We start from the raw sequence: 24,846 nt of genomic DNA, 5'->3' as shown, positions 1-24,846 counted from the left end.
TTTTTTTCAGATTCAGATGAAAATAGAAAAGATGTTCTAATATATTTATTAAAGCAAGGATATACAGCTATATTCAACTTGACAATACATCTCTCCAGACATTATATTTTGCACCAGATGAAACTGATACTTAATAATTCTAATTGAATTTGTACTTAAAATATGACTTTGTGGGGTGTAACATTAGAATTAAAGCGACGCAATCTTTTGTTGGTCGAAGCAACCAAAAATCTAAATCAATTATATTATTGAAAATAACACTTTGATGTATTGCAAAAGTTCATTCTGCAAATTATATACTTTGAAAACGTGCTTGCTTTATTGCTGTTATTAAGTTGTGTACGTTTTACAAAGTGTTGTTGTTTCAGCCCACTTTACATCATAACTGAATAACTGAAGAACCACAGGACCTACAAAGTATATCTGTGATATTTGAATTCTTCTACACGCTCGCTATGAAATGATCAATGCCACTTTTGCCAAAGCTCACTTCCATTCGCAAGATGCTGTGAAATTAACTACCAAATCGCAACAGTTTAAGGGCTGGGGTATGAACGTTTGGACAGTATTTATTTTGGGACATTAGAGCACATCAGACATATCGAATTGCATTCTGAATACGAAGAATGTCATTCTGATATCAAATAATTTTGATTTTTGAAATTCGCAATTTGATACATTTTTATGGCAAATCATTAAAAATTGATATTTTTGATATTTAACAGTACTTGAAGTAAACTTTATAAATCTGATGATTTATACTTAAAGTGTATGTAGGTGGGATGAAAAGCCGACGATCAATTGAAAATGTTGACCTTTCGTATTGAAGATATGGATTTTTTCCCCAAAACACCAAAAAAAAATTAGGTCTTTTGGGAAAAAAAATCCATATCTTCAATATGAAAGGTCACAATTTTCAATTGACCGTCGGCTTTTCCTCCTGCTACATACACTTTAAGAATATATCATTAGATTTATATAATTTACTTCGAGGACTGTTATATGTCAAAAATTTGAAAAATATCAATTTTTATAATTTGTCATAAAATTTGTATTATATTGTGATTTTCAAAAAATGAAAATTATTTTATATCAGAAAGACATGCTTCGTATTCAGAATGCAATTCGATAGGTCTGAGGTGCTCTCATGTCCTACAAAAAATACTGTCGAAACACAATAAACCCTCATTTTGGATCCCTTAAAAGAGTTGCTAACCTTAATACATATTTTGCTTGCATGTTTTCTAGACTATATACCTGCTACAGTGCACAATAAAATTAAGGTACCAGTAATGTTTACCCTTGTTTATCCTAAACAAAGATAGATATGTTATAATTGGAACCAGCAGCCAATAGCTGCAACTTGTAGCTAGGACTCATTCTTTGAAATCGTTCCAAAAACGAAAAAGAATAAAAGAATACTCAATTAATATAAACATTCAAAAGTTGCTGTATGCTCCATTACACGCCTTATTTTTTGGTATACACGCTTCATTGAGAGCGTATTGAGAACGTATTGTGAGACTGCGTCAGTGAGAGCGTATTGCGTAAGCACGATACACAAATACGATGAGATTCGCGTACAAATGTCATTCGCGTACGGGCGCGTAAAATGATATTTTAATGATTTCTTTTCTTTTTTGCAACAATTAGAATGCTTATAAACTTAAATATTTCAATATTTAGAATGATTTTAGTGGTATGATAACGTGCCATAATAACACATCGCGAACGGCACTTTCCCGACGCTAATAACTAAAAATATCTCAAGAAACACAATGCTTTCATCTCAACAAAAGTAACTGAATATGACACCCGATGATTAATATAAAATTTGTGTGCATAAGATAATTTTTGACATGACACACTTAAATACTAAAGTAATTGCACAAATCAGGCTGTGGCGGAGAAAACTATATTGGGAACACGGGCCCCTGGGGATCCTTGCTTTTTCGCCGGGTTGGGTAATTTGTGGTCCTAATTCGAGCAAATATGCCCTTAATTCCGGCAGTTGGCGTTTGTTTGGAAGCTCTTAAACAGTGGGCTGCTTGACAATCCTGTACCGCGGCCTGGTGAGCCAATGCGCCGCACCTTGGCGTGAAGAACATGCTACACTGAAACCATTGGCTTAGTGATGACAAGTAAAGACCCTGAATGGAGAAAATCTTCAATACAGCTTTTTTTGATATGTGATGCGATCAAGCAAAATCAGTCGGAACTCGGCAATAATAAATTTTCAGTTTCTTATAGGATACTAAAAACCATTTACAAAGCTGGATTTGGCAGAAAAACCGCATTGAAATCGAACAACCAGTTCCAAAGATATGAGCAATTAAAGAGTTTCCAAAACAAGAGGAAACAAAAGGAAATACTTCCTTTGTTTGGCTATATCTCAAATCAATATTTCCGAGTTCCGACTGATTTTGCTTGATCGCATCACATATGGTTATGTTATTATTATATTGCAAAGTAAACTGTAAGATAAACGTTTTTCTTTTTCTCTCTGACACTCTAACATTTCATTTTACTCTTTCCGTTTTTAAACGCATGTGATGAATATCGATATAGACGTGTGATGAATATCATCAATATCGGAATATTAAACTGTATTCTTATTGTGTTTCAATCTACAGGTGCGTACTCCTGGCATATTTGTTTTAAATTTGCCATAGGCTAAAGTTCTTGTATATCGGACGAGAAAATCTAAAGGTTTAATACGTCCTCCAAATTTTACAGACTATCCAGTGTGCTTGAATCTTTAACAGCTTTGAACAATATTAATAACAAATCGACATTGAAATTTGTAATGCATTGTGGGACAGTGATTGTAGGTTTGGGACAGTTTGCCCTCTGACCTATCGGGATTTTTTCTGCGTACGCAATATTATTGAAAATGTTTTACTGGAGTAAAACTAAAAGAAGGCTTAGAACTTAAACATGATTATTTCACAAACTGTTATTATCTTAATGAATATAATACAATGCGTTTATCTCAACATTTGCGGCATTTGCTTCAAAATTGTGTACAAAAGTAGTTGGTGATCTAGCGATGGTTAATATGAACGTTTTGTGCTAAATTGAGTTTTTTTACATGACAAACTTAAAATTTTAAAGTAATTGCACGAAGCAGGCTGTGATGGAGCAATATGTACATGACATTGAATTATCATCACATCATATTTGATTAAAAATGGTACGTTATAAAAAAAAACCTGATTTCACAATGTTCACATTTTTTCTCGGTTGTCATTCATGAATGTATTTACACAGCATTTGAAGCTGTGAACATTTTTTAGAGATCTGGTTAAACGGTTTCCTTTAAGTGTCAGAATAATAATAATAATTTGACTGGAACTGCAAGTTTGCTCAGCATTTTTATTTTGGAAGGAGAAATCAATCAAAAATATGCAATTGCAAGGGCTTCAATACTTCGTCTTTTCTATCAACGATAGTTATATGTTAGTATGCTCACATAGATGTTGTCAACTCAACAATGCATTAATATGTCAACATAATTTTACATGGTAGTACTATAAAATACATTAAGATGAAAGACTGCGCTTTCTTCTGCCATTCATTGCAATTACTTTATGTGACTCGTCTTTAATCTATTGTTATTGCTCCTCATATTCGCATTTTTATTACAAGTAATATTTCCTTAACGCTTGCCAAATAGAGATAATTAAGAGTTCATGGATTGCTGCATGTGCATATGTTATGTTACTTGACTAAAACTAAACGAACATTACTTGTTTGAACAAGTTGAAGATTTGAAAATCGACCACTGTTTGAACAGGTTTTTTGTTTTTTCTTGTTTTATCACTATAAAGAGTACAAGTATTGCACATATTGAATACTTTAGGTTTATTATAGTATATTGAGATAGCAATGAACTAATCGTGGGTGACTGTCAGCCGCTGTCAATCACTTAATGTAAAGCTATTTCGATTATCCTATAAATTAAACGTGATTTTGCCATGAGCGCGTTAACTCTTCAATGTAGTTTTGCTTGTCTTAAGCTATTGGGCATTATTTGCATAGATATCGTATGCATTGTTTGGTACACAACTTCACAAGGCATCATTATCATCATCATTATCCTTCATCATTCTCTTCGTCATAGACGTTTATCTACATCTTGTGCTTGGGAACTTGTCAGGAAACACGGGCCTAGAGGGATCCTTCCGGCCAATGTGTAATAGTTGCAATACGTCAGGATGACAAACATTGATTCAAGTCTAGTAATCTTGTTGCGCATAGGTCTATCTCTGTATTGAGTATCTTTGATCTCTGTCACCACGAGTTTATGTTACTGCAGTGTTTACAGTGATACAATCAAACACATAAAATGGATAATTGATGCTAGTAGTATAATGTTACGCAGGCAACAGATCCTTTGTTGTTTGTTTTTGGTGGTGTTCCTGTTTCTCATCAAAGTTTTACCACATGTATTACTAAGATTCATTGCAATGACTCAAACTTCTTCTCATCATCATACATTATTCAAAATCATGTACATCATGTATGTAACATTTCAATATCAAAATAACTTGAACAGTGAATCCTTTGTGCAATATTTCCAATCTTTAAATCCCCCAAAATGATTTAATAAGAGGCGCCTTCCAGCAATATTATGAGCAATGACCTTTACAGTATGTACAAGTACACTGCTTTACTTAATGTTAATAGTACAAAGCACCAACTAACTTTTCACGATACCCGAGAACATTTCTTAATTTGTCGGAATATTGTGACATTGTTCAGCGGTATTCCTACGGGTATTTCTCGACAGAAACAACTAGTATAAGGAAGCTTCTGCGAGGTATAACAAGGTTGGCTTCGAATGACAAATGATGGAGTTATTGTTCAGGTTCAAATATTTTCCAATATATTCTTAAATGAAAAGATACATACTACAGCTTGTTCAAATTTGTTTCAAAAATGTTTCAAATCTGAGCTTCTTAACCACTATATCTCAAATTAACTTGTCAGTATACCTACTTCGTGCTATTTTTACTAGTGCTTTTATGAATTCTGGGATATCTTGACTCTATATTTGACAACTCAATTTTGTATTTTTAATGTATTTTGTAGTGTTTTATTTAACGTGTTTAAAATGTAATGTGTAATGCATTCGTGTGAACAATTGTTGGTCATTTTGCAGATTGATACATGTGTTTTATATAGGTTTAATAATGTGATTAAAACCAAATCAATAGATCACAAAAATCATCACCTCTAAAGACAGCATAAATCAAGTTTTGACTCATAATTGGGAGGATTAAAAAACAACATGATGTTGCGACGCCTCTCAAATCAAACAATATTTTAGGTTATCCAAAAGACCAACGGGGCATATCACAAACGTCAGTCTAAGTATGTCTACAGAATCAGATGCAAAAACTGTAACGATACATACATTGGCGAAACGTCACGATTGTTTTGCCAAATACATGAGAAGCGGAGAAAGCAGCACATTGTTCTTTGGCAGTCAAAGTCTCCTATGTATTTGTGGCCTTTGGGCATGTTTAAAACAAAACTGCCAAGGGGTAATATATGATTTTCTGCATTAACCCTAGAACTACATATTTTATAGTAACACGGAATACGAAGGGGGAGGGGGAAGTGTTGCTACCCCCTTTACTTTGTTTAAATTATAAACACCATACCGTTATATTTGGCATATACAGCTATGGGTCTCCTCTGTCATGTGATACCAAAACAAGTACAAGTACAAATATTCCCCACAGAATATCGTTATGACGTCATAATGTGAGGGGCCTACACAAATATTTGAATAATTCCACAAGAGCGAAATAAAAATAATAGATTTTATTGTAGAAACCAATGCTGTGTATTACCCCCCCCCCTCATGGCCGGTCCTACTGGGTAAAAAAAATGTCACTAAAATGAGCGAGGAAAGATCTACTTAGGTCGTTCGAGCGTAAACGCGTGCGTTGTTATATCACGGATAAAAGATCTTAGAGGTACAACGCCCCACTCGTAGTTCTAGGGTTAAACATTTTCAGGGGATAATTTCACAATGGCACATAGGAGGTTTTCCCTGCCCAGCGACGACATGCAAATTACAAATTACAACCCGTCACAGAAAACAAGTGCCCACAGAAATAAATGTATCAGCTAATTGCAGACCACGTTGCGCAAAACAACCATGTCATATGCTCGGAGGACACTAATCTCAGCTAACAAGGGCAAGCAACATCAATAAAAAATGTCGTACCCAATATTGTGCTCAGCTTCTGGCGCCGCCAACGGCAGCAACTTCGTGAAAGATTAAGTGCTGCGTAAAAGGGTAAAAATGTATATCACAAAAATGGATTTGATGGTATGATTTCCCATCAAACAGTCAAGACTAAAGTCTTTTCAATTTGTGCTTGCTTTCATAGAAAGTGCCAAATATATTGCCGTTCTTTGCAATCACTTTCTCTGAATCATCTTGAATTTATTTGCTCCTCTTTCTGGTAATAAAAAATAATTCATATACGCTTGTTTAAAAGAGATAATTTATTGTTTCAAAAGATCGACCACTATTTGAACAAGCTCTATGTTTCTTACAAGTTTTATCATTTACTGAACAAGCATGGCACGCATTGAATGCTGTATAATTATTATTTTATGTTGTGATAGCAATGCAGTAATCGCGGGTGACTTTCAGCCGCTATCTATCACTTAATTTAGTATTATATCGTGTTTTTTCCGGTAAAGTAAGAGTGACTTCGTCATGAGCGCGTTAACTCTTTAATGCATTTTAGCTTGTTTTAAGCTATTGCGCATTATTTGCTCAGGCGTCGTTGTTTGGTACGCAACTTCAAAAGGCATCATTAGCATCATTATCGTTCAGTCTTCTTTAAATCCGTATAGACGTTTATCTACATAGTATGTTTAGGAACTTGTCAGGAAACACGCGAGACGAGGTGATTCTTCCGGCCAACGTCAGGATAAAAATGATTGATTCGCTACATTCAGTGTCACGAATGTTGTTTCTGTGATACAAGCAAACACATTCGCGGTCGACCATTACCATAGAAATAGATGAATACAATTTTCGAATATATCGCCCTGCACTACAACGTTCACCCGGTACCTATGCATTGAATCATATATGTTAACAATGCTAATCACTTGCACCTGTATGATTAGAATCTTTAAAAAGAGCTGTATTGTATTCAATCTATGATTGCATACATACACAGGTGATGAATGCAACCTCAGTGTAGTGCAGGGCGATCTATTCAAAAGTGCATTCATCTATTACTATAAGTTAATCGGATTATTACATAACTACGGTGGCGAATAGATGGGTAGCTAACCAATCAAACATGGTAATTTATGCTAGTAGTATAATGTTACATCGGCAACATTGGATTCTTTGTTGTTTGTTCTTGGTGGTGTTTTTGGTTCACACTACATTTTAAGCAATCTTTTTTAAGATTTACTGTACGCCTCTGCATTGACGCATTCTTTTCATCATCATACATGATTCAATATCATGTAACTTTGACATTTTCCTTGAATAAAAATGTATTTCACTGTTTGGTTGAACTTTTAATATCACAAAGTATAATAATCCCCTATGCTTTAATTTCGGTCTTTGTGGTATTCTTCCGCTTAATGGTCCCAAGTGTTGAATAAATTTCCCAACAGGTTTAATAGAGATGCCTTCCAGCAGTATTGCTAGCAATGTCCTCTACAAAATAAGTGAGTATATTTCATTATTTAATAGTACAAAGCCTCAAATAACTCTCCACGAGACCTGGGAAAATTGCTTAATTTTCCGAAAGCTTTGACTGTTATTAACGAATTTCTAAGTGTATTGTAATATCTTTCAGCGGTGTTGCTCCGGTTATTTTCTTGACAGTGACTACTGAAAGAAACTAATATAAGTACGCTCTTACGAGTTATACCATGCATATTCGAGGTTTGCGTCTAATAAGAAATGTTGAAATCATTGTTCAGGTTCAAATATATTCATTATTCATAATGGAAAGATAAATACAATCGCTCCAATTTGGCAAATCACGTGCAAGTGCATTATATTATGAAGCAGATGATTCGCAGTCATGTAGGGGCAACTGGTTGATTCATACGAAACATTGTGGTCATTTTGAAGAAGACACGTTCTAAACGTTCTTACACAAGTTTAAAAAAATCGATAAAGCATAAAAATAAACCCTTTGAAGACAGCATAAACCAACTATTGACATAGTATGAGCTCCTGCATATTAGGTTCCTAACGTAGTCTTATAACTGTTCATTCGTTGTTGTTGTTTTTGTGTGCTTTTTTTTCTCGAAGAGAAACGTTGTTCCGTGTGTTTTAAATATACATATCGATAGAGCATAAAAATAAACCATTTAAAGACAGCATAAACCAACTATTGATATATTATGAGCTCCTGTATATTAGGTTCCTAACGTAATTTTATAACTGTCATTTGGCTTGTTCGAAGAAACGTTGTTACGTATGTTTTAAAAAATCGATGAGCATAAAAAATAAACCATTTGAAGACAACATAAACCAACTATTGACAAAGCATGAGCTTCTGCATATTAGGTTCCTAACGTAGTCTTATAACTGTTCATTCGTTGTTGTTGTTTTTTGTGTGCTTTTTTCGAAGAGAAACGTTGTTCCGTGTGTTTTAAAACTACATATGGATAGAGCATAAAAATAAACAATTTGAAGACATCATAAACCAACTATTGACATATTGTGAGTTTCTGCATAATTAGGTTCCTAACGTAATCTTATAACTGTCCTTTGGCTTGTTCGAAGAAACGTTGTTACGTATGTTTAAAAAAATCGATAGAGCATAAAAAAAACATTTGAAGACAGGATAAACCAACTATTGACAAAGCATGAGCTTCTGCATATCAGGATCCTAACGTATGGTTCCCGTGAGACAGTAGCATCCATCTGTAATACACGCATGCTCAAAGGCAGTGCACCTGTCACAAGCGTGCGATGCCACGGAAAGTAATTTCGCCCAACAGCTACGCCACCTCTGACGCTACCGTCTCTGAACCCAAATTGACTATAATAAAGGGACTTTGTCAGATTATGCGAGTTTATTTAAATAATTCTCATTATCCCACCTTTGTCTAAGAATATTTTTTTGCGATTCTCAGTATTTTATTTTGTTTATGATTAAAATACCTCTGTAATGGATTATGGCAATCGATTGAGAGATAACTATGTGGCTGGTTTTCTATATAAAATGTATTGTCCCAAACGTAAAATCAAGCTGATTCTATTCATATCGATGATACAAACAGACCAATTGGCAATACTTTTAAAGAGTGAATATTTGTCAATGTACTAAAAACCTATAAAATCTAACTCGCACGTAATTTTCTTTGTGAACGAAGAATTTGCTTATATCACTTCCTAAATTCGTCGTAGTTATCATATCATGATCATCGTATCTATTTTCAAAAGTTAATCTCACCAATGTGTGACACCCTTCCAAGCACATAGAATAGATACCGATATTGATGTCGTATAGTAGACATGTATAATACTTTAGCAGATTATTTTCGTAAAAAATGTGTCACTGACGGCAGTAAGGCGACACAAAAATCTTAACAATAAACGTATTTGATAGGCTACATTGTTCAACTAAAACGACTGCATAATTGGCATTACTACACACGAGATGATCATGCTCATATCATGATCAAATGAAGAGTAATTACAGTAATACAATACAAAAACTGGTTGTGCGGCATCGAAAATACGTATAATGTTACATACCACTAATAAGCCTGGGCGATACATGGAAATACGACGAGTAACTATTTGTTTGCATGGCATCTGAAAAGACTGCATTAAAATCGCTGAAAATGGTATATTTTCTCTCTTTATATGACATTTTGGTTGTAATAGTACCAAAATTAATACACCCGGCTTCTGTTTTTAGTAAATATTCGCCTTACCATATTGTAACATTCAGCTTCGAGGGCGCACTGCCATTTTAAGGTGTTTACGGTTCAGTGCGTTAAAACAAGAAAAGTCTCAGGTCAACCTATGTTGAGTTTTTTATCATTTGGCATCTAAATCATATAGTTTCACCTGTTATTCGTGGCATTTAACTGTGAGTGTTCTGAATATGAGAAAATTCCACCCAAAATTATCCATTTTCCAATTGAAACCCGTGTAATATTATTCACGTTTGATGAGAGAGCAACCGAGAAGAGACCCATTGGCTTTACGTAGCTGGTGTATTACTACTGATCCCAAGTAAAGACCCTGAATCGAGAAAAAAAAAGTATTCGTTATTATCATACAAATTGCAAAGTAAACTGTAAGATAAACGATTTTCTCTTTCTCTTTTACGCTCTAATGTTGCATTTCCCTCTCTCCATTTTTCGGATTTAATTCAATCGGCGTGTGACGAATAAAATCAATATCGGAATATTATATTGTATTCTTACTTTGATGAGAACATCTTTCAAAAGGTTTACCTCCTCCTGATTTTGCAGAATACTCCGTGTGCTAGAATTTATAATATTTTTGATGGTTGCGGATGTTTTTGATCTACTGTATAAGAAGTTTATACGTATTGATACATTTATATTAGGACTCTGTATGATCTAAATGAGAATGAGTAATTGTCCGTTATGATGTTGCATTAACGGGCACCCGAAATACCTTCATAGCATTGAGCGCATTTAATTATTTACATCTTCATTTTGATCTGACACAGATTAAAACTTGTAATTATCCTGTATACGATATCTTGTTTATCCCGTATTTATTATGCCAAACTTTTAGTGTTCATGGCAAGGAAGTTCACTTTTATAGCGAATTAATAAAATGTGTTTAATTTGATACCCACATGACCACCTTTAGTAAAAAAGTAGTTTAATATTCCTACTGATTGTTAATATGAACCTTTAGTGATAATAGGAGTTTTGACATGACAAACTTAAAATACTAAATTAATTGCACGGAGCAGGCGGTGATGGAGCAATATATATACTTATGCCATTGAAATGAAATAAACTATAATAATAATTATAAAAAAAAATGCACGTTATTAACTCGTTTTCACAATTTTCATATTTTTTAAAGATTGCATTTCAACCTCTCGGTTGTAATTCATCAACCCACCAAGACTCATTTACACATCATTTGTAGTTCTGAGTACTTTTGAAGAGATCTGATTAACATATTTTCTTACAGTGTCAGTTTAAATATAATAATTTGACGCGAACTGCGATTAGGCTCAGGCTTTTTTATTTTGGAAGTAGAAATCGAATTAAGATATGAGAAAAAAAAAAGAAAAATCACAAAATATCAAATTTATTTGAAGGACTTTTCTGTCAACGATAGTTATATATTATTAGTATGCTAACATAAATGTTGTTAACTCAACAATGCAATAATGTTAACAGCAATACATTAAGATGAAAGTCTGCACTTCCGAAATTGACATTCTTTGCAATCACTTTTTAATTGGTCGTTATTGTTCCTCCTATTTGCAGTTTAGTAATACAAGTAATATTTACTTTGCGCTTGCTAAAGAGAGATAATTAAGAGTTCATGAAATGATTCATTCACAGGTTTTATATTACGTGACTAAAAGTAAAAGAACACAACTTGTACGAACAAATGAAGATTTGAAAATCGATCACTGTTTAAACAAGTTCGTTCTTTGGACATGTTTTATCATTAAGAACACAAGTATTGCGCATATTGAATGCTTTAGAATTATTATAGTAATGCACATTGAGATAGCAATGAACTAATCGTGGGTGACTGTCAGCCGCCGTCAATCACTTAATGTAAAACTATTTCGTGATTATCCTGTAAATTAAAAGTGATTTTGCCATGAGCGCGTTTTAGTTTGTCTTAAGCTATTGGGCATTATTTGCATAGAAATTAAATGCATTATTTGGTACAAAACTTCACGCAGCATCATTATCATCATCATTATCATTCATCATTTCGCTTCTTTTCAATCCGTATACGTTATAGACGTTTATCTTCACCTTGTGCTTGGGAACTTGTCAGGAAACACGGGCCTCGGGAGATCCTTCCGGCCAATGTGTAACAGTTGCAATATGTAAGGATGATTCGGTCTATTTCTATCTTCACAAATTCTTTGCTGTTTACAGTGATACAATCAAACACATCAACGGGTACCTAAACATGGTAATTGATGCTAGTAGTATAATTTTATGTCGGCAACAGATCATTTGTTGTTTGTTTTTGGTGGTTTTCCTGTTTCTGATCATAGTTTTACCACATGTCCTGTTAAGATTCATTGTAAACATTTTCTATTCACTATACATAATTCAAAATCATATTTGTAACTTTGACATTTCTCGTGAATAAAAATGTTTTCGCTGTTTAATGGACCCTTTAATAATTTCACAACAAAAATAAAATGAATCTCCTGTGCATTATTTTCTTTGTGGTTCTTCCACTTAATGGCACCATGTGTTAAATAAATCCCCAACTGCCTTTCAGCAGTATTGTTAGCAATGTCCTCTACAAAAGACATGAGTATATTTCATTATTATTAATAGTACAAATCCTCAACTAATTCTTCGCGCGACCTGAGAGCAGTGCTTACATTTGAGTAAAGCTTTGACTGTTATTAACGAATTTCTAAGTGTATAGCGTTATTTTTCAGCGGTGTCGCGCCAGTTATTTTCTTGACAGTGACTACTGTTCTATTATAGAAAGAAACTATAATAAGGAAACTCCTACGAGTTATACCACGTATATTCGAGGTTGGCGTCAAATGAGAAATGTTGAAATCACTGTTCAGGTTCAAATATATTATGTGGAAATATACATACAATAGTTTCAATTTGGTAAATCATGTTCACGTGCATTATATTACGCATGTTGATTCATATGAAACATTTGTGGTCATTCTGCAGAAGAAACATTGTGTCACGTGTTGAATATACAAATCGATAGAGCATACAAACAAAACCTTTGAAGACAGCATAAACCAACAATTGACAAAATATTAGCTTCTGCTTATTATTATTAGACAGGCAAAACTTTGCCAAAATTTTTGGGAATTCCCAAGCCTAAAAAGGGGATTGTCTTCTTTAGGGTATCGAGAATAACAACTATTCCCAGAGCAAAAATGGTAAAATTAATTTCTGGAATAGCCCAATCATCGTATCTATTTTGTAAAATTAATTTCCCCAATGTGTGACACCCTTCCAAGCAAAGAGGAATCGATACCGATATTGGTGTCGTATAGCGGACATATAAAACAATTCAGCAGCTTATTTTCGAAAGTAGTGTGTCACTGACGGCAGTAAGGTACACAAATAATCTTAACAATCAACGTATTTGACATGATACTTTGTTACACTATCAAGACAGAGCGATGTAAAGTTCAAATGAAATGTCCAAGTTCACGCCTAGGAAAAAAACAAGAAACAAAAGTGTAATCCGTCACTTATGGTTAGCAACTATTTCAAACTGTTGCGATTTGGTAGTTCACAGCATCTTGCAAACAGTAGTGAGCTGTGGCAAAAATTGCATTGGTCTTTTCATAACCAGTGTGTAGAAGAATTCAAATATAACAGATATACTTTTGTAGGTCCAGTGGTTCTTGGGTTATGTTGTAAGGCTGAAACAACAGCACTTTTATAAAAACATACATAACTCATTAACAACAATAATTCAAGCAAGTTTACAAGGTATACGATTTGTAGAATGAAATTTTGCAAAACATCGAAGTGTTATTTTACAATAATATATTGATTTGCATAATGAAGATCATTTTTGCTGCTTCGACTAAGAATGCCTCGTCCACCATTAAGGTAGCTATATCCCTCAGGATGTTTAATCCTATGATCTATTTTAGTTCATAACGGTTTTGTAACTGTAATGTATTTAGTTGAACGTACAAGTTGGTGACAACCATCATCGTTGAATGCGTACGAAAGGAATTTGCACATTCATTAAATTTGCAAACCTGTAATGTTAGAAAGAACATACAGAGTTATTCCATGTATTACTATTATGATTGGTGTGCAAAGCTACAACAATACTTTTCACAAAACATACCCACGTAAGTATATCTTATAAATCAGCATCTCACGAACCAAATTAAGCATAATACAATCGTTTTATCATATGGGAATTAATATATTGCCCCGAAATATGTGAACAAATGTGAAAAAGATTAATCATGATAAATTAATCTTATAATCAGCATACCACGATCCAAATCAAGCATAATACAGTCGGTTTATTATTTATATGGGAATTAATATGTTGTTCCGAAATGTGTGATAAAAATGTGAACACATTGAACATGATAGGTGCTGTGTGCATGTATTTATTTAATTCAGGAAAGCATCCATCTTAATAGAGCTTCTAGGCAATTATGTATACTCTTTGCATTGCAAAATTTTGAGCATATTAAGCTGCAAGAGAAGCGTTTTTCTCTTCCAGCCTTTGCTTTAATGTATTACATCACCTCTCCATCTTCAAATTCAACCGACGTATTTAATATCATGTATACCGAAATATTATATTGTTTTCTTATTTCGTTTTAAGGTTATTAATTATTTTAAACTGTTGTGATTTGGTAGTTCACAGCATCTTACGAATGGTAGTGAGGTTTGGCAAAATCTGCATTGCTCAATTCATAGCGAGCGTGTAGAAGAATTAAAATATCACAGATATACTTTTATAGGTGCTGCGGTTCTTGAGTTACGTTGTAAAGAGGTCTGATACAACAACACTTTTGTAAAACGTACATAACTCATTAACAACAATAAATTAAGCAAGTTTGCAAAGTATACGATTTGTAGAATGAACTTTTGCAAAACATCAAGTTGTTAATTTTCAATAATATATTGATCTAGATAATGGAAATCGATTTTTAGGTTGCTTCGACCAACAATACCTCGTCTACCCTTAATCTATCCAAGCTAGATGCACACTCTTGTCATATTAATGTTTTGAGTTACTATAGGCTAACGTACAGGAATTCAAATGTTTAATACATCCTCCTTACTTTACTTTACAGAATAGAATTTGAACAACATAATAATAATAATAATAATAATAATAATAATAATAATAATAATAATAATAATAATAATAATAATAATAATAATAATAATAATAATAATAATAATAATAATAATAATAATAATAATAATAATAATAATAATAATAATAATAATAATAATACCATATCATCCTGTACCCCACAGTACTGCGGGCTTACAGTGATACCGTTGGCTCAGAATTACAATATGTTTTTCTCTGGATAATAGTATTTTAAATTCCATTACTTTTCAACATTTATTTGTGCATTAACGTTTTATAAAACATTTTATGTCCTACTGTTTTTACCTCAATCTAAGAGAAAAAATCAGAACATACCGCTTTGTACACATTATAACGAATAAACAAATACCGAAATAAATGTCATTTAAAATCTTGTAGAACTCAGAACGCATGGATATCTCATGGGATTGGCAAATGTAAATTTCAACCAAAATGTGATGTAATCAATGAGGCATTACGGGGTATCATTGATATGAGGTATCAAGTATTTAGTATGTAGCCTCATTTGTCCCAATAACGCAAATAAAATAATGTTTAATCGAGCAAAATATTTACACAACGTAGGATTTGACTGATACTGATATTTTAAAAAGTAGATTTTGACTGCAATTAAACACTATTATATGGCTATGTCACAGCTGTACACATTGCGCTTTATTGTGCTGAGTATGTTGATTTGAATAATTAATACCCAGTGCAGATGAGTTTTTTGAGAAAACAACTTTATTACATGAAAAGACAATACACTGTTTCCTATGATTTCCAGCAACTATTATAAAGTCTTGCGCAAACATTGACAATATTGATGAAAATAAAAACTGTTGTTTTCATCAAATTACATAGACTTGTACAAACATTGAAAGTGTTTGATGAAATTTTAATTAAGATGTGCAATGTTTTACGCAATTCCTAGCTTCATTGTAGTACACAGAGCTAGTTTTGAAACAAGCGATTAATATTGTACAATGCATAGAAAAGTATGTATGTAACGAGTAACGACGAAACATGGTAGCTGCAACATATTAGTATATAAACCCCAAGCAATTCATGTTACAAATCGTGAAGATATTTTTTTTTCTTTTGCAGACCTCAAAATCGTTGGTGATATTATCTTTATAATTTTTTGATATTATAATGAACAAACGTCCAAGACAAATTGTGGTACTGTTGTGGTAAGATCAAATGGTAAATTCAGGTTATAATATTACTTTGTAAGAATATCTTATCCTTTAACGTCGTACTCACCAGTTCAAGAGTAACGTTGGCTACAGGGTTATATCCAATACACGTAACAGATCCACAGTGAAGGCAATCGATTATTGTATGGATTTGGTATATCGCTCATGAGATAAACTACTCCAATGAGTTAAAACAACTGTTTTCCATTAATTAAAACCAGAATATTTCTCGTTGTTGCAGTTACTTCATTCGTTTCTAGCAAACACACTACAAATGTTCCGATATGCTATCCAAGTCATCAAGCGCTGTTCGCATAACGAAATATGTGTTCAATATACAGAAATTACCTACTTCACAGCATACCTTTACAGCCTTATAACTTTAGGAAGTGTTAAAAGTTGTGAAATGAACGATAGTTTTATACTCAAACGATGAACAACGCAGCCGTGCTCACGTGATATGCACAATCCTCCAGTAAAATCTCTTGACATAATCAGAGCGATGTTTCTAAGCTCGTATGTTCTTTTCAGCCATAGAGGTCCTACCTCTAGAGCAATACACGGGAAATCATTGGACAACTCACACTGATATAGTATATAAGCGAAGATTGGTTTTCAGAACTGTTCTGTTTGGTTTGCAATGTTTCGTTTAAGTGAAGATAACAGATTGCTGGAATTTATTTCTTGATTATGATTGGACCACTTAGTTCAAACATTACTTGAATTACATGTTTTGAGTATAAAATAATTCAGAGTGTGTTCATATGGGATCGATACAAATGGTAACATACGTATCAAATGAGAACGAACTGCGCTTACTTTATATTTACTATTAGGTTATCAATTGATGGTAACGTTACATTCTCGAAATAAATTTTATGTAAATAAGACTCACAAGAGTGTCTCAGCTATTAGTCAGTGTTATTTAATGTAGGTTAGAATTGCACTCGTTTAAGTAAATAATGTTGTTTCATTTTAAAGAATTTTATCGTTCAATTAAATGTATGTTTATGTGTAAGCATGGGAGATATCTCTCAAAAGTAATGCGGTAGAGAACCAAATATCCATTGCAGCTGAATATATATGCAGTGTCCTATATTCACCACAGATCCTGACACAAATGCACCTTGAAATACGCTCGCCTGTATTCCATATAACAACAAAGTGTTGTAGTACGTTTGGGTAATCAGTTACATATTACATTCCAAACCAAGTATTCAACTTTCACCGGATGATTATGCAGAACTTTCAAATAAACAAAAGACAAACAAGCAAGAAAGAATCACAAAAAGTCAGAAGGGAAACTCACACAAATATTAAAAGGTTAATTCTGTTTGACCTATATATTTAACACGTTTGGTGCTATATGTCTGTTTAATTTGGACTAATAGAAACACGGGTTATTAAGTCAGATGGTATCAGTGGATGACCTGATTTACATTGTTGATCATTTGATGGTGAATACAGGCTTAAAAGCTTAAACAATGACAGCCTAAATTTACAGCCTAAAGCAAATATATCCGTAAAAAACGTCTAGAGGGATGGAAAAGTAGGTGAAACCTGTGCACGATGGTGTATCCCATTGCAAAACCGTAACATTTTGCAAACATCTGTATATTGTAATAACATACTATTGCTGCAATTATTCTGCAATTATATGATAACATTGCTTACTTGATGGATGTTACATGATTATGTTTAAATCAAACACTTCTTTACCATGAAAAATAGCTATCCTCTAATACAGGTTTATTAGGCATATTCAAGGGGTTTACAATTCGGCAATAGAAAATACAATGTATATAACAAACCTTCTTCCGTATCAATGTTACCTTTGATGGTTACCCTCTATTTGGAAAGTGCGAGTGATAAGTGTTTTTCAAGATTACATTTCGAATTTATATAGCAGTGCTTATTATTCGATATTCAACAATATAGTCAAGAACTTGTATTTGAAACATAGCTGTATATAGAATAGGCCTATTATATAAAACCAATATAGGAATGCAAAAGGGTGATAAAAATGACATTGCTACCGGCTATAAGTAACACTCCTTTGAAATCAAAATATTTTGACTTCTTAGAGGTTTTATTGGGCGCACGTATACAGTTTCTCAAAACTAACGCCGATGATGTGCGATATGCTTTTTAAGAAATAGTAGGTGTGAAACACTTAACTGTTTGTGTAGAGCAACACACATCACGCTTAAGGTTTGACACTATTTTAAAGTGTTGCGATTTGGTAGTTCACAGCATTTTGCGAATGGTAGTCAGCTTTGGCAAAAATCGCATTGCTCATTTCATAGCGAGCTTGTAGAAGAATTCAAATATCACATATATACTTTTGTAGGTCCTGTGGTTCTTGAGTTATGTTATCTTACGAATGGTAGTGAGGTTTGGCAAAATCTGCATTGCTCAATTCATATCGAGTGTGTAGAAAAATTAAAATATCACAGATATACTTTTATATGTGCTGCGGTTCTTGAATTACGTTGTAAAGAGGTCTGAAACAACAACGCTTTTGTAAAACGTACATAACTCATTAACAACAATAAATTAAGCAAGTTTGCAAAGTATACGGTTTGTAGAATGAACTTTTGCAAAGCATCAAGGTGTTAATTTTCAATAATATATTGATCTATATAATGAAAATCGATTTTTAGGTTGCTTCGACCAACAATACCTCGTCTACCCTTAACACCTCATTTTGTGGAATATAGCGCATATTTAATTTTATCACCCAAATGGATATATTCTTTAATAATCTTTAGCCAAGGGTCCATAATTAAACGAAAATACACACAAGGGTAACATTCAGCTGATTGTTTAATAAAAACGACCCATAGAAATGGGCTACGGTATTCCGGAAAAATCCACACGTACTATATAGGTTAAATATGCAATAATAGAAATATCCAAGCTTGCTTGGAAATCACGAACATTAGATTTTGTTTTTCAATTGTTAACTATTTCTGCTACATTTGTTCGTATTTAGATACTTTAAAATATTGATTTACACCAATAATAACTGGCTAAAAAGTCTGTAAATCAAACGTCAAAACGTATAACACCTATGGATTAAAGAATACCTGCTTGAATAATATCTCCTAAAATACGAACACGTTTAAAGGTACACACTTCTACGTGTTGAAATACTGCCATGTATACTGCATTTTTTATGTATTAAGTTCTAACATTCTGTTAGAACAACTATTAACCAAAATTTACAAAAATATTCAAGATATTGAAAGAAAGAGAGAAGGGAAGCGTTTTTTCTCCATGTTTTAATTGTATTCTTTACTGTTTCCAATGACCCTTTTCTTATAGACAACCAGTTATAGTTTGCTCCATCTATATCTTCTTCTTTTACTAAACTTGCATACATATTAAACGTAGAAGTAGTTTAGAGGGCAGTAGTTCGCTTTCACTGTAGATATGCCAGGACATGCAAATTTAATTCTTAGTGCGTGAAATTTAAAATGACTGTCAAAATCAGACAACATTAATGAGAGTTCATAGCTTTTAACGGATAACGCATACATACTAAATGCACCCCCCCCCCTCAAAAAGAAGAAGAAAGAACTCAGTACATGTATTTACTATTTCAACATATTTTTACTTTTTTAAGCAGGGTAATCCGATAAATAAAAACACTAATTTAGGTTCCCTGAAAGAGATGTACATTTACTAAATTAAAAAATAACTGATAATATTCAAAGAGAGTACATGAGGAAAATACAATATATATTTGTCAAAAGACTGAAGCTGTCAGGAAGTTTATGACATTATGTAGTCCTAGGTTTATGATGGCATAAAAACTTCGTTGGAGTAAAGGTGAATAACGAACTGCCCCTTTAAATCTGATGCTATTATCCTGGTGATGGTTTAATGTATTATACTGGATTTGTAAACATTCATTTTTATCCTGTCTTCTTTTCAAACAAGATAATAATATACAAAATTCAATTGAAATTCAGGCAGGTGATAATGCCTGTACCAGGAAAAATGCGATCATAGTATTGATATTCGTCTATGTTATTTTATGTCACATCTTAAGATGGTTCACCTGCCAAGAAATTCATTATAAAAAGGAATGGTGTCAACATACCTCTACCTGATGGATGTTCATGTTATATAATGTATTCCTAAAACAAGCAATTCTCCACCAAGAAAAATAGGTAGCTTCTAATACAGGTTTATGTTGCATTTTCAAGAGATTTACAAGTCGGCAATAGAAAAACAAATGCACACCATTATCTCTCATGTTTTCCACTTGTTTTCAAGCTTTCAAAGTCTATGTGATGAATGTTTTTCAAGATTACATTTCGAACTTATATAGCAATGCTAACTGTTAGCTATTCATAGTCAGTGTCTGTTGCTCAGCTTCTTAGCGCTGAATTCCACTGGTTTCTGCGTCCAGTCTGTCACACGCTAGACGGCAGCAACCGTGTCATCACGGACGACGCTTTTCGAGGCGCAAGGTTACGTAATCATGTGTGTGATATTTTTTTACATGTGTTGTTTGAAAGACAAAGGGACATTGTTTATGTAATCATTGAGAAATGCCATGAAAACAATCCACATATGACGTCACAAGTCAACTCTTAAAACATACTGACTGCCCCTAGTACAAACGAATTAAACGGTTCCAAAAAATAAGTCCCCCCCTAAGAATTTTTGGTATAATCCAAAATAACTTAAGTTAAGATGTTCATGAATTAATTAGTAATGTGAGGGCGCTCTTTCCATTGGTGACATCCTCAAATCACCACCATGCCACCAAATAATGCGATTTTTATATTTTCTAAGACATTAGATCTGTTTAATAATTTATTTTATTCAAAAAGAAAAACGGCAAGTGTTCAAACTTTAAAGCTCTTTTTCTCGGAACAGCGATTTTAATTTCAAGTTAGATCATTTTACCAAATCAGGGCCGAACAGCAGAGAAGAACGATGCTTGGAAGCCATCTCACATGAAGGAAGGCATATTCATTATTGAAAGACATTAATAAGCTGCAGCATTCAATTTAATTTATTCACTTAACCATAAAAACTGTTTTTGAATGTATGATACTTAAATCAGGAAAGGCTTCAACTTAAATAAATTGAATGAATGAATGAATGAATGAATGAATGAATGAATGAATGAATGAATGAATGATGGAATGAATGAATGAATGAATGAATGAATGAATGAATGAATGAATGTACGAATCAATCAATCGACCAATCAAGCAAATATATCAATCAATCAATCAATCAACAAATCAATCAATCAATCAATCAATCAACCAACCAACCAATTAAATCAGGAAAGGCTTCAACTTAAATAAATTGAATGAATGAATGAATGAATGAATGAATGAATGAATGAATGAATGAATGATGGAATGAATGAATGAATGAATGAATGAATGAATGTACGAATCAATCAATCGACCAATCAAGCAAATATATCAATCAATCAATCAATCAACAAACAATCAATCAATCAATCGATCGATCGATCGATCAATCAATACATCAATCAACAATCAATCAATCAATGAATCAAACAATCAATCGATGAATTAATCGGGCGATCGATCGATCAATCAATTTCTCGATCAATTAAAAGCAATCAATGATCCTTTTAGTTGAATCATTTTCTTACGATCCGTGACCATTCATAGCATACCTTTGTTTCTCTATGGATTTGACTAGACGGACATATTCTAAGAAAAAATAGCTCCTATGTCCCTCCCAAAAATGACGGGAAAATCTATTTATAGCTCATTTTTCAAAATGGCCGCCGGTGACATTTTGAAAAACATGAATATCTATATACCATGTTCTGGATAGGCTATAAAGACAAATAATATGTCACTATCTTTGGCATGCCCAACCTTTTAATAAAATTCATGTTGAGAGTTTCTTGACCCCTAAATCTGGCCGCCAGTTCCATATTGCATGCCCAACAAACAATGTAACCTTTTAAGATAAAATTCAAAGTGTTCTTGAATCATGAAGTAAGGTTATAATAACAAACAAACCATATTTGTTTGGATCATATTCAAAGAGTTTGGGGTCACATTGACCCCTAAATCAAGATGGCCGCCAGTTCCATATTGAAAAACATGAACATCGATATATCATGAAGTGGATAGGTTATAATAACAAACAATGTGTCGTTTTCAACCATATTTGACATAAAACCCCGTTTAAGATCATATTCAAAGAGTTTGGGGTCACATTGACCCCCTATATCCAAGATGGCCACCAGCGCCATATTGACAAAAACATGAAAATATATACCATGAAGTGGATAGGCTATACTGACAAACAATGTGCCGTTTTCCACTATTTTGGGCATGCAAAATCATTTTTGTCATATTCAAAGTGTTTGGAGGTCATCTTAAACCCTAAATCCAAGATGGCCGCCAGCACAATAGTGACAAAAACATGAAATGGATAGGCTATACTGACATATATTCCACTATTTTTGGCATGCAATCTTGATATCATGATGACTGTCTAAGCCATGTGGATTGACATGAGGCCAATGCTTAACCAATGTTATACTATAGATTTTGAAAGTGTTACAGAAAAGTTGCACGTTAAGAGCATGGGAACATGAAGAGCTCAAAAGATCATTTAGAAAAGTTGGGAGACACAAATTTTTACAATGTTGTCAATACAACAGTGGAATGGGATAAATGACCTCACTTGTTGTACCACGACAACACACACGCTCACTGAAATCTGAGTCCGGTCAAAGAAGTATAGGTGTTCTGCATGATAAGGCATTGTGCACAAAAGTCTGGTAACCGGGACAAAAACATTGTTGTTACTTTTGACACAAGATGCATGGAAAAGATTCAAGGCACACACTATCTACATTGCAGATGAGGATACAAGAGAGCGGTTAGATACGTTTATAACGTCAATCCCAGACAGGCAAACAGCATTTGGCAAATCAGATACCATCATTGCTGGCGTCAATATGTCAGCAATCAAGAAGTGAAAATGCAGAGCATCTACAGCATATTAACTTTCGGAAGGCTCAAGCTTTGTTCTTTCATGATCGCGAAATTAGCTCAATTACATGATTACTTCAAACTACGGGCACTTTTCCCAAGTTTAAAAAAGTTAGAGGATTTCACGAACGTATTCAGAAGAATGTTAGTGAGCTTGTGTATGATACAAGAACTGCCGGTACATCATTTTATCACTGGGGTAACGGTCAACAATGCATGAACACGCATTTTAGTGAGCTCCTGGTTGAAAACCTAAGGGCTGATGACAACCCAAAGGTCAATCTTAGAGAGCGATCGTTATTTATGACAGAAATGGGCATTTTGAAGGGGACCTGATTTTTTTTATCTTGAAGGGGGGGATGGAGAAATTCCTGAAAACAAGGGCGGAATTTGAAGCGTAACAATATTTTGGCATGCCAAACCTTTTCATGACGTATTCAAAGTGTTTGTGGGTCATCTTGACTCCTATCCAAGATGACTGTCTAAGCCAGCATGAACATCGATATTTAAGATTGACACACATTGCTTTCCCCCTCGAGTCCACTCAAAATTGTCAGATTCCCCTTTAAACTTAACAATCTTTTACAATGGAAGGGCCTTGGTTCAACAAACAATTTTTCGTTTCCACCACAAGATAAAAAAAAAAAAGATATATCGGGTTCCCCCTCAAAATGCCCATTCCCCCTGTCGCAAATAACGATCTCTCCCTAAGATTGACGCAATCGATCGGACCTTTGGGTTGTCATCAGTTAGACCTGTGTTAGGTTTTTTCAACCAGGTAATGAACTTCAGTTGGAGCTCACTCAAGTTTTCAGCTTGCTCCTCCTCATGTATTTCGGGGGCCAAGGAACAGTGGTTGTTTTGATGACCTGTTCTCTAAGTCGTGTTGCGACATTGTTGACCAACTGGTCATCCGTTACTCCCAGTGATAACAGCGGGACCTCGATGTATGTATCGGAAGTGCTTGTATCATACACAAGCTCACTAACTTTCTTCTGAATACGTACGTGAAATCCTATGTCTTTCCCAAATTCTTTGATCATAAGTTCCCTGAGGTAGCTGGACCTAAACTGGGAAAAGTGCCCGTAGTTTGAAGTAATGCGAATGTAATCTTGTAGCAGTCTTTCAAGGGTGCGTATTTCACGATCTTTAAATATGACTTGTTGGATATGTTGAAAGAACAAAGCTTGAGCCTCCCCAAGGTTAACATGCTGTAGATGCTCTGCACTTTTACTGAGATTATCTCTTGCTTGATTGCTGACATATTGACGCCAGCAATGACCGTGGTATCTGATTTCCAAGCCAAAGGCTGTTTGTCTGGGATTGACGTTATAAAGGTATCTAACCGCTCTCGTGCCTTGAATCTTTTACATGCATCTTGTGTCAAAAGTAACAACAGTGTTTTTGTCCCGGTTACCAGACTTTTGTGGACGCACAATGCCTTATCATGCAGAACACCTATACTTGAACGAAGTTTCTTGGGAGGAGGTCCTGAGAAAGATGATTGCTGACCGGACATCCCAGCCTTTTTTTTTTTTTTTTTTCTCAGATTTGTGCTTGCGTTTTGTGGCTTGGC

The 24,846-nt window shown here is 33.9% G+C and overlaps 1 protein-coding gene across 1 annotated transcript in view; it reads right to left on the bottom strand.

The window, feature by feature from the left end:
* Window positions 1–16,633, bottom strand: part of LOC140162665 (bombesin receptor subtype-3-like) — a 71,167-nt gene extending 54,534 nt beyond the window's left edge. Inside the window, exon 1 of the mRNA XM_072185939.1 lies at window positions 16,322–16,633. The gene's annotated coding sequence lies outside the window, so the exon portion shown is untranslated. The remainder of the gene's footprint in view (window positions 1–16,321) is intronic.
* Window positions 16,634–24,846: the final 8,213 nt, after the last annotated feature.

Source organism: Amphiura filiformis, chromosome 10, assembly GCF_039555335.1.
Source record: "Amphiura filiformis chromosome 10, Afil_fr2py, whole genome shotgun sequence".
Lineage (NCBI taxonomy): Eukaryota > Metazoa > Echinodermata > Ophiuroidea > Amphilepidida > Amphiuridae > Amphiura > Amphiura filiformis.
Note: the sequence above shows the minus strand (reverse complement) of the source record. Positions and strands in the feature narration are given on the sequence as shown.